Source organism: Myxine glutinosa, chromosome 11 (assembly GCF_964187855.1).
Source record: "Myxine glutinosa chromosome 11, kmMyxGlut1.1, whole genome shotgun sequence".
Classification (NCBI taxonomy): Eukaryota; Metazoa; Chordata; class Myxini; order Myxiniformes; family Myxinidae; genus Myxine; species Myxine glutinosa.
In genome coordinates this window covers 4,517,357-4,526,865 of record NC_136271.1, presented here as the reverse complement: position 1 = coordinate 4,526,865, position 9,509 = coordinate 4,517,357, and the positions used below count along the sequence as shown (strand labels likewise).

Here is a 9,509-nt window from a genome sequence, read left to right as displayed (position 1 = left end):
AACGGGCAGTTAGTGAATGTTGGATATTTGTGGAAGGGGTGTTTGTAGAGTAAAGGTGGGTTGGGGGCACATAGAGGAAAAGGGCGGTTGGGGGTGCGGTGGTATGATTGCCAAAAGTTCTGCCACTTTTGTCTGCATTTTGTAAAGTAAACGGTCCTTGAGGTGAAACCACATTTGGTCTTGTACAATAAAACTATGGAAGGTTAATTTTTCAGACCAATTAATACCTATATTTTCAAACTTTGTTTTCTAAAAACAGATGAAAAACACACCAACAAATGCTGTTGTAAAACCTTTCATTTTTCGTGATGTCAGATACGAGTTTTGATAATATTTTGCCCAAAGTATGGAATCGTTCTCTCATTTTTCACGTTCAAATTGTCATCGTTAGCTTTTACTGTTTGTCATCACCACATCTGTTGTCATGTTTAAGTAAATATTGCATTAATGCAGGAGCTCACAAACTTGATCGCTGAAAACTTTTATTTTAAAATTAAAACTTTATCGTTGTATTCAAGCTCAGAGCCACCTTTTGATACAAATGCTTCTGATTCGGCTAAAACTTTCATTTTGAAATTAAAACTTTATCGCTGTATCCAAGCTTATCGAGCCACAATTTTTTTTTTTTGTATACAAGATCGAGGCTTGTGAAAGAGCTAACATTAATCACACAAAAAGTCAAACCGACACACAAAACACAAAATAAGGGGAGCGGTAGACAAGATGGGGAGAGAGGGGGAAGGACACAAACATCGTTGAGACATTTGAGAGAGCAAGGACATCGAGAGAACTGTGGGAGAGAGAGGGCTTGGGGGGGAGGTGGAAGAGGTATCAAACATATGGACACTGCAAGGACTTCCAGGAAAGAAGTTGGAATTTCAAAAAAGTGTATCTGGGGTGAATTAACGGGGGTAGAAAAGATCAAGGTTTTGGATGGGGGAAGATAAGAGATGGTGGTGAACAGCTGCTTTAAAGACCTGGAGGGAGGAGTGGGATTGAAGGGAGTGGGGGAGTTTGTTCCAGAGGCGGGAGAAAAGGGGAATGAAACTGAAAGAGTGAAGGTGAGCAGAGAGGTTTGATACAAATTTGATACAAATGCTTCTGATTTGGCTAAAACTTTTATTTTGAAATTAAAACTTTATCGCTGTATTCCGGTTCAGAGCCACCATTTGAATACAAATGCTTCTGATTCGGCTAAAACTTTTATTTTAAAATTAAAACTTTATTGCTGTATTCCGGTTCAGAGCCACCATTTGAATACAAATGCTTCTGATTCGGCTAAAACTTTTATTTTAAAATAAAAACTTTATCGCTGTATTCAAGCTCATTGAGCCACCATTTGATACAAATGATTCTGATTCGGCTGAAACTTTTATTTTAAAATTAAAACTTTATCGCTGTATTCAAGCTCATTGAGCCACCATTTGATACAAATGATTCTGATTCGGCAAAAACTTTTATTTTAAAATTAAAACTTTATCCCAGTATACCAAGCTCATTGAGCCACCATTTGATACAAATGATTCTGATTCACCTAAAACTTCTATTTTTTAATTAAAACTTTATCGCTGTATTCAAGCTCATTGAGCCACCATTTGATACAAATGATTCTGATTCACCTAAAACTTCTATTTTAAAATTAAAACTTTATCGCTGTATTCAAGCTCATTGAGCCACCATTTGATGCAAATGTTTGATTCGGCAAAAACTTTTATTTTAAAATTAAAACTTTATCGCTGTATTCAAGCTCATCAAACCACCATTTGATACAAATGTTTCTGATTCGGCTAATACTTTTATTTTAAAATTAAAACTTTATCTCTGTATTCAAGCTCATCGAACCACCATTTGATACAAATGATTCTGATTCGGCTAATACTTTTATTTTAAAATTAAAACTTTATCTCTGCATTCAAGCTTATCGAGCCACCATTTGATACAAATGCTTCTGATTCGGCTAAAACTTTTATTTTAAAATAAAAACTTTATCGCTGTATTCAAGCTCATTGAGCCACCATTTGATACAAATGATTCTGATTCGGCTGAAACTTTTATTTTAAAATTAAAACTTTATCGCTGTATTCAAGCTCATTGAGCCACCATTTGATACAAATGATTCTGATTCGGCAAAAACTTTTATTTTAAAATTAAAACTTTATCCCAGTATCCAAGCTCATTGAGCCACCATTTGATACAAATGATTCTGATTCACCTAAAACTTCTATTTTAAAATTAAAACTTTATCGCTGTATTCAAGCTCATTGAGCCACCATTTGATGCAAATGTTTGATTCGGCAAAAACTTTTATTTTAAAATTAAAACTTTATCGCTGTATTCAAGCTCATCAAACCACCATTTGATACAAATGTTTCTGATTCGGCTAATACTTTTATTTTAAAATTAAAACTTTATCTCTGTATTCAAGCTTATCGAGCCACCATTTGATACAAATGATTCTGATTCGGCTAATACTTTTATTTTAAAATTAAAACTTTATCTCTGTATTCAAGCTTATCGAGCCACCATTTGATACAAATGTTTCTGATTCGGCTAATCCTTTTATTTTAAAATTAAAACTTTATCTCTGTATTCAAGCTTATCGAGCCACCATTTGATACAAATGATTCTAATTTGGCTAAAACTTTTATTTTAAAATTAAAACTTTATCACTGTATTCAAGCTCATTGAGCCACCATTTGATACAAATGTTTCTGATTCGGCTAAAACTTTTATTTTAAAATAAAAACTATCGCTGTATTCAAGCTTATCAAGCCACCATTTGATACAAATGTTTCTGATTCGGCTAATCCTTTTATTTTAAAATTCAAACTTTATCGCTATATCCAAGCTTATCGAGCCACCATTTGATACAAATGTTTCTGATTCGGCTAATACTTTTATTTTAAAATTAAAACTTTATCTCTGTATTCAAGCTCATCGAACCACCATTTGATACAAATGATTCTGATTCGGCTAATACTTTTATTTTAAAATTAAAACTTTATCTCTGTATTCAAGCTTATCGAGCCACCATTTGATACAAATGTTTATGATTCGGCTAATACTTTTATTTTAAAATTAAAACTTTATCTCTGTATTCAAGCTCATCAAACCACCATTTGATACAAATGTTTCTGATTCGGCTAATACTTTTATTTTAAAATTAAAACTTTATCGCTGTATCCAAGCTCATCGAGCCACCATTTTATTCAAATGTTTCTGATTCGGCTAATACTTTTATTTAAAAATTAAAACTTTATCGCTATATCCAAGCTCATCGAGCCACCATTTGATATAAATGATTCTGATTCCGCTAAAACTTTTTCAATATTGAATAAAGCAGATTTTGGAGCAGAAAAAGGCAAATGGTTTGTGATCCTTAACAAGGGAAATCTTGTTATGAATGGAAATGGTAACATGAAGCCAAACAAGCAAATTTTAAGGTGTCATGCGAAACCTTTTTTGATTCAACCTCCACTTATATTTTAACCTGTGTTCAACCTAACCTGTAAAACCTGTGTGTGTGTTTAACCTGTAAAAGTTTAACTACATGTGTCAGCAATGTCTATTTTTCACATAACACGGATTGACTACCCCAAACTGAAATGTTTCATCAGGATTACCGCAGTATTTAAACTTCATTTTGGGAATGAGGAAACGTCACACTAATCTCGGACCACTCATCATTTTACAATCGCCTTATTTAATCGGCACAGTCCATGTGTTTTGGTGATATTTTTGTAAGCACTGATGTAATTCTGATGAAACTTTAAGAGCTGCCTAATCTCTCAAAGTAGCGTTTTCCAAATAAATCTAATTGAAGGAAAACAAATCTAATTGAAAACCTGATGTGCTTATTCTCGTGTATGAACCAGTAAACAGGAGGAAATGCACCTTTTTGTTTGAAGGGCTTGCTCGTAGTTTCCCTATAAGCAGCAATATCTATTACTTTTAGATCACTAATATCAATGTGTTAAATTCAAAAGATTATCCTGTTATGTTCTCCATATTGAAACATTATAAATCATCTTTGGCTTCAAGGATGATCAGCTCAATCTTTTGTCTGTTTGCAACCCAAAATGGTTTGTTTTCTTTGAGATATGCACCTCTTTGGCCCCACCTCTTCCCACCAAGTGCAATGTTGTGCCATTCAAGATGAGGAAAATGTTTTATGGCTATGTTAAAAAAGATGGTTTATATGAAAAATGGGAATTTTTGGTCTTCACCCAGTACTATTTATTACCTTCGCCACCGAAGGTGGGTGGAGGTTATGTTTTCACCCTTGTACGTTTGTACGTTTGTACACTGTACGTTTGTCTGTCTGTGTGAACAAAATATCTCAAAAAGTTGTGGACGGATTCGGACGAAATTTGGCAGAGATGTAGCGTATGTGACAAGGACGCAATGATTCGATTTTGGTGAAGATCCGGATCCGGATCCGGCCACTAGAATTTTAAAGTGATTCTTCACCATTGGGAGAGAGGGACAAAAACTATACATAGCAGGATATCTCAAAAAGTTATGGACGGATTTCGACGAAACTTGGTGGAGATGTTGGGTGTCTGACAAGGACAATTCGATTCGATTTTGGTGAAGAACTTAATATGGATTCACATATGAGAATCAATTATTTTAATGATTCTTCACCATTGGGAGATACGGCCAAAAATCCTCCCTGAAAGCTTTTGTATGATGATGAAATAACTTTTGCTTTCCATCACTTGTATATGACTTTAACCAGGAGCTTACAATATTTATGCATAATATGCAATATTTATGTACAATAGTATTATTTATGCAGTTTAGAAAATCCTTGTTGAAAGTGTTTTTTTGTTTTGTTTTTTTGCTGCTATGAGTAAAGTGTTGTATAATAAATCTCTTCTCTATTAAGATGACTGAGATACAGAGACTATCACTTTCTTGTGAACGATTCAATCAAACGTGCTGGAGCAAACTCAATTCATTACACAAATACTTCATATACAGCCGACATCAAATGAGTTTCTTTTCTATTCAAGGGTACAACTCCATTTATACTTTCTGTCATTCTTTGAAGTCCGTGCAAGGGCAGTAAAGTAATTAAAAGGTCATTGAAACTGCCGCCAGCCCGGTGCCAAGAGATGCATGTTTGTCATCATCATTCTTATCTGCCAGTCTCAGCGAGGAGAAGAGGTGGGGGGCTTGAAACCTATCTCCGCAGAAAGGTTTTCTGTTGATCCCAGCAATTCCGAAGCGCTGACCTTGCATTTTCATTCTTCTGGTAGAGTGCTTGCCCCAGAGTGAGCTGCATTTCCCTTTGTTATCCATTATGAACTTTTTATAGCTTTTAACATCTAACATATTTCAATGTAGCTTAATTTATCATTTTTTACAGATTATGCAACATTGTTATGGCTCTAGGTAATTCTACAAACCCACATTTATGTTTCTGTGATCTGCAATGTCAAAAAGCTCCAAACACGATTACAATTTTAGCTGTGAAAAAAACCTCATTCACAGGGACATTATTTATCTCTCAATATTAAGGAAGTCCGTGAACAAGGACTTCCACACTGCTACGAGTAAAGTCACTTCCCTGGCAGTGCCCTACCAATCCGTGATGCCGCTTCAGGCTTTTCTCTTCACCAATCCGCGGGAAGCTTCTTGCCCCGCCCCTGGGCAATCACAAGTTCTTCCTTACTCCGTTCTTGTCTTTGGTCAACTCGCGCCCAATAGCGAGTCGCTTCTTGGTCCGCCCTGGCAAATCACGAGTCTCCGGGGCGTTCTTCGGCCTGCTTGCGCGATGTGTGTTCAACCAGGAGGTGTTAGCCCTGGTGTTGATGTCTGGCTTCTGGTTGGGTTTTATTATGGGGGGGGGGATTTTATTAGTATGTGTGGTGCTTTTAATGGTGGGATTCCTCACTAGTGTTTATGTGTGGTGCCATAAGGGACAATGGGATGATCACAAGGTCTCACAAACAGGGGAATTAGCATAATCCCTACACTACTTAACACGCCCCATTCCTCGCAACGGGGACGAATATACACTTAATCCGACATTCTGACATGTACATCAAAGTGGTTCTTCCTACCCACGATCATCGGAGCACCTACCTATGCAGATCTACCCGAATCGAAATACTACTACCCCAAAATTCATAACAGTATTTCTGCAAACAAACTTGAACCTTTGCAAGAGCACAACAATTTTCAGTTCACCATAAACATTATCACTGTTGTTTCCTTTTCATTTCACCATTATCTAAGTTCAGCATAATTCAATATTAAACATCTGCAACATTTGGCAATTATGATTCCAGAATGCGTTTGCTGCAGAGTGAATGCTGAACTTCTGTTTTAAAAAGAGACTGATCACTTATGTGTTTGAAAATCAAGTATGAAACATCTTCTTTTGGTATCTTCATAGCACCTACACTTTCGCGTTGGGTTTCCGCTATCATGATAAATGGGCAAGATCATGAACTGACCCTGCTCCGCATGTAGCATCCTTGCCACTCTTGCCGTGAGCTGTAGTAGATTTTGAACAAGCTGTCGTCCAGTTGTAGTTGACCTGCCTCCTCACTCATCGCGAGTGGGCAGCAAGTGTTGATGTAATGTTGGTCGACCGGCAAGATGTGGACCAGAGATGACAGGTGCATCCATAGTGATGTTACAACGATGGTGTTCAAGTTGTCCGTGGCCCACGCCAGTAACAACCAGTGGAGTCATGGAGGCCCAGTGTAGAAAAGATGCAAGGCCATCCACTTACAACTCCACGCTGGTTCCCTGGCAGTTGATGGAGCAATGACATCAAGTCACAGCATCCAGTAGAAGTTGCAGATAACATGTTGTCATCCAACAATTGCTGACGTGATGGATGTTCCAGGCACTGAACGGAAGCAAGTGATCGTCTTTCGTCCATGCATTACAATGTGAACCAGGCAAATTGTCACATGAATTTCTTTGTTGAAGGTGAACATCCTTTTCCAATCTTTAAAGAGGAAGATGCCTTTGCCATTCTTCAAAGAGGCGGGTGTATGCCACAGGTAATCTCATCTTATCCAAACTTATCCAATCTCAACCAAATTTGACAAGGAGACTAAGGGTCACACGATGGAGGTTGTAGCGATTTAGCTTCACCCCCACCCTGAGAGGGTTTTCCCCACCAAGGGAGTTGCGTGTTGAGGTGTATATCCATGTTAAGATAGCTTTATCGTGTCGTTTTTTCAAGCCGCTTATAACAAAAGTAACAACAACACAAAATATAATATATCTCCCCTCCCCAAGGGATGTTTGCTCCTTGAACAAACGCCACGTTAACATGTACAAACAGCTTATTGTAGTGTTTACATGGGAGCACCCCCAGCAGAAGTAAAATATTATAAACCACAAACACGTTTGATTACCATTTGAAACAGTTGCTCATGCTGTTTAACACTAAACTGAAGGAATGATTGATTGATTGATTGTTTTAAGGCCATTTTTCCCCGCTAGAGCGGAGGTTAGCCTTGCGGGCCCCATGACAATCATGGTTCCCTGTTTGAGGCAATGTTTTTATGGCCGGATGCCCTTCTTGATGCCAACCCTTAGTCACCTCTTACGATGCGCAGGGATATGGTGTACCTATTCTAAGCCGGGGTACACACCAGGATCATTCATCCCAGCCAGCTGGTACTCAATTTGCCAACCTCGGAAGGATGACCAGGCTGAGTCAACCCCCCTGGTGTTAATTCAGCGATCAACCAGGATTGGAACCCAGGATCCTTGGATCCCAAGCCTGCGCCCTAACCACTAAGCCAACACCAGGCAACACAAGTGTTTAACACTAAACTGAAAGGCAAGAAACCTGGGGTGTGTTCAGTTACCAAGCAGCTCACTAGTGCTTGCCAAGCTAGCCGTTCCTTATCAACGGTTTTGAATGGAGTGCTTGCTCGAATTTTTAAACCACTTGGTGAGCTCTCTCCAAGAAACTTGATAAATGAACACACAGCCCCGATGTTCTTGAGAGCCAACCATAGATCTACTGTAATCTATATATCCCAGAGAGGAATGACCCTTCCTGCTGCCCTGGGTAGAGAATGGATGTAATAGTAAAAGAAAACGCTACACTGCAGAATCTACACTCTTGGGCACAGGAGCATATCACACACACACACACACACACACACACACACACACACACACACACACACACACACACACACACACACATATACACGTGCACACACACATACACACACACACAAATATATAAACACATACAAACACAAACATATACACACACACATACATACACACAAACACACATAAACACACACTCACATACAAACACACATAAACACACACACTCACATACAAACACACACACACACACACACATAAACACACTCACACACATAAACACACACACAAACATATATATATACACACACACACACACATACATACATATATATACACACACACACACATACATACATACATACATACATACCCACACACACACATACATGCACGCATACACACACATACATACACACACACACACACACACACACACACACACACACATACTGTATATACACACACACACATACATGCATACACACACACACACACACACACACACACACACACACACACACACACACACACACACACACACACACACACACACACACGCGTACTGTATATACACACACACACATATATACTGTACATATACACACACACACACACACACACACACACACACACACACATACTGTATATACACACATGCACACACACACACATACTTGTTAAAGTGGACATCTCTCTGACCATTCTCAGGGAGCCTGCTCAGCGTCGACGAGTCTGGCATTTCACTCAGGCCAACTGGCACGGTCTTCAAGCAGCCATCAATCATCTGGACTGGTCTCCCATCTCTACCACCTCTGACATCAACTCATCCTGGGAATTCTTCCAAAGTAAATTGCTCTCTCGTGCACAGATTTATCCCATCTCGTCTTCAGTTGTCATACCCTTCCCCCCGTCCATGGTACATGGAATCTTGTGGTGAGGCTGTTGCCCAGAAACAACTTGCCTTCGTCTCCTGGAAAGCAAATCCAACGGAAGGAAATCTCATTTCCTTTCACAAAGCCCGAAACAAGTGTGTGTCCACCCTCAGGAGAGCCAGGAAACAATATCTCTCCGTTCTCAAGACCGAACTCTCTTATCTGTCTCCCTCTTCCAAATCCTGGTGGTGTCTGGTCAAATCTGTTTCTGGTGTTTGTTCCCCCTCCATCCCCTCCCTTACCTCAAATGGCTACACAGCTGACTCCGCACGTGAAAAAGCTGAATGCCTCAACTCTGTGTTTGCCTCTAAATCTTGTGTCCCAAACCCATCCCTCTCTGTACCCACCGTACCCAGTCGTACCCAGCTGCTCCTGGACTCTGTGTCCTTTCCTCCTGACAAGGTGGAAAAGTTTCTGACAACCCTCGGCTCTGATTCTGCAACTGGACCTGACGGCATCAGCCCACGGGTCCTA

At 39.1% G+C, this 9,509-nt stretch overlaps 1 long non-coding RNA gene across 1 annotated transcript; it reads right to left on the bottom strand.

Moving 5' to 3' along the window:
• Positions 1-1,946: 1,946 nt before the first annotated feature.
• On the bottom strand, positions 1,947-4,904 carry LOC144894224 (uncharacterized). Its single transcript, XR_013624883.1, has 3 exons — positions 3,151-4,904; positions 2,787-3,064; positions 1,947-2,626 (listed from the first exon to the last, which is right to left on the bottom strand). It is a non-coding gene; the product is annotated as an uncharacterized LOC144894224 (long non-coding RNA).
• Between the last annotated feature and the right edge of the window lie 4,605 nt (positions 4,905-9,509).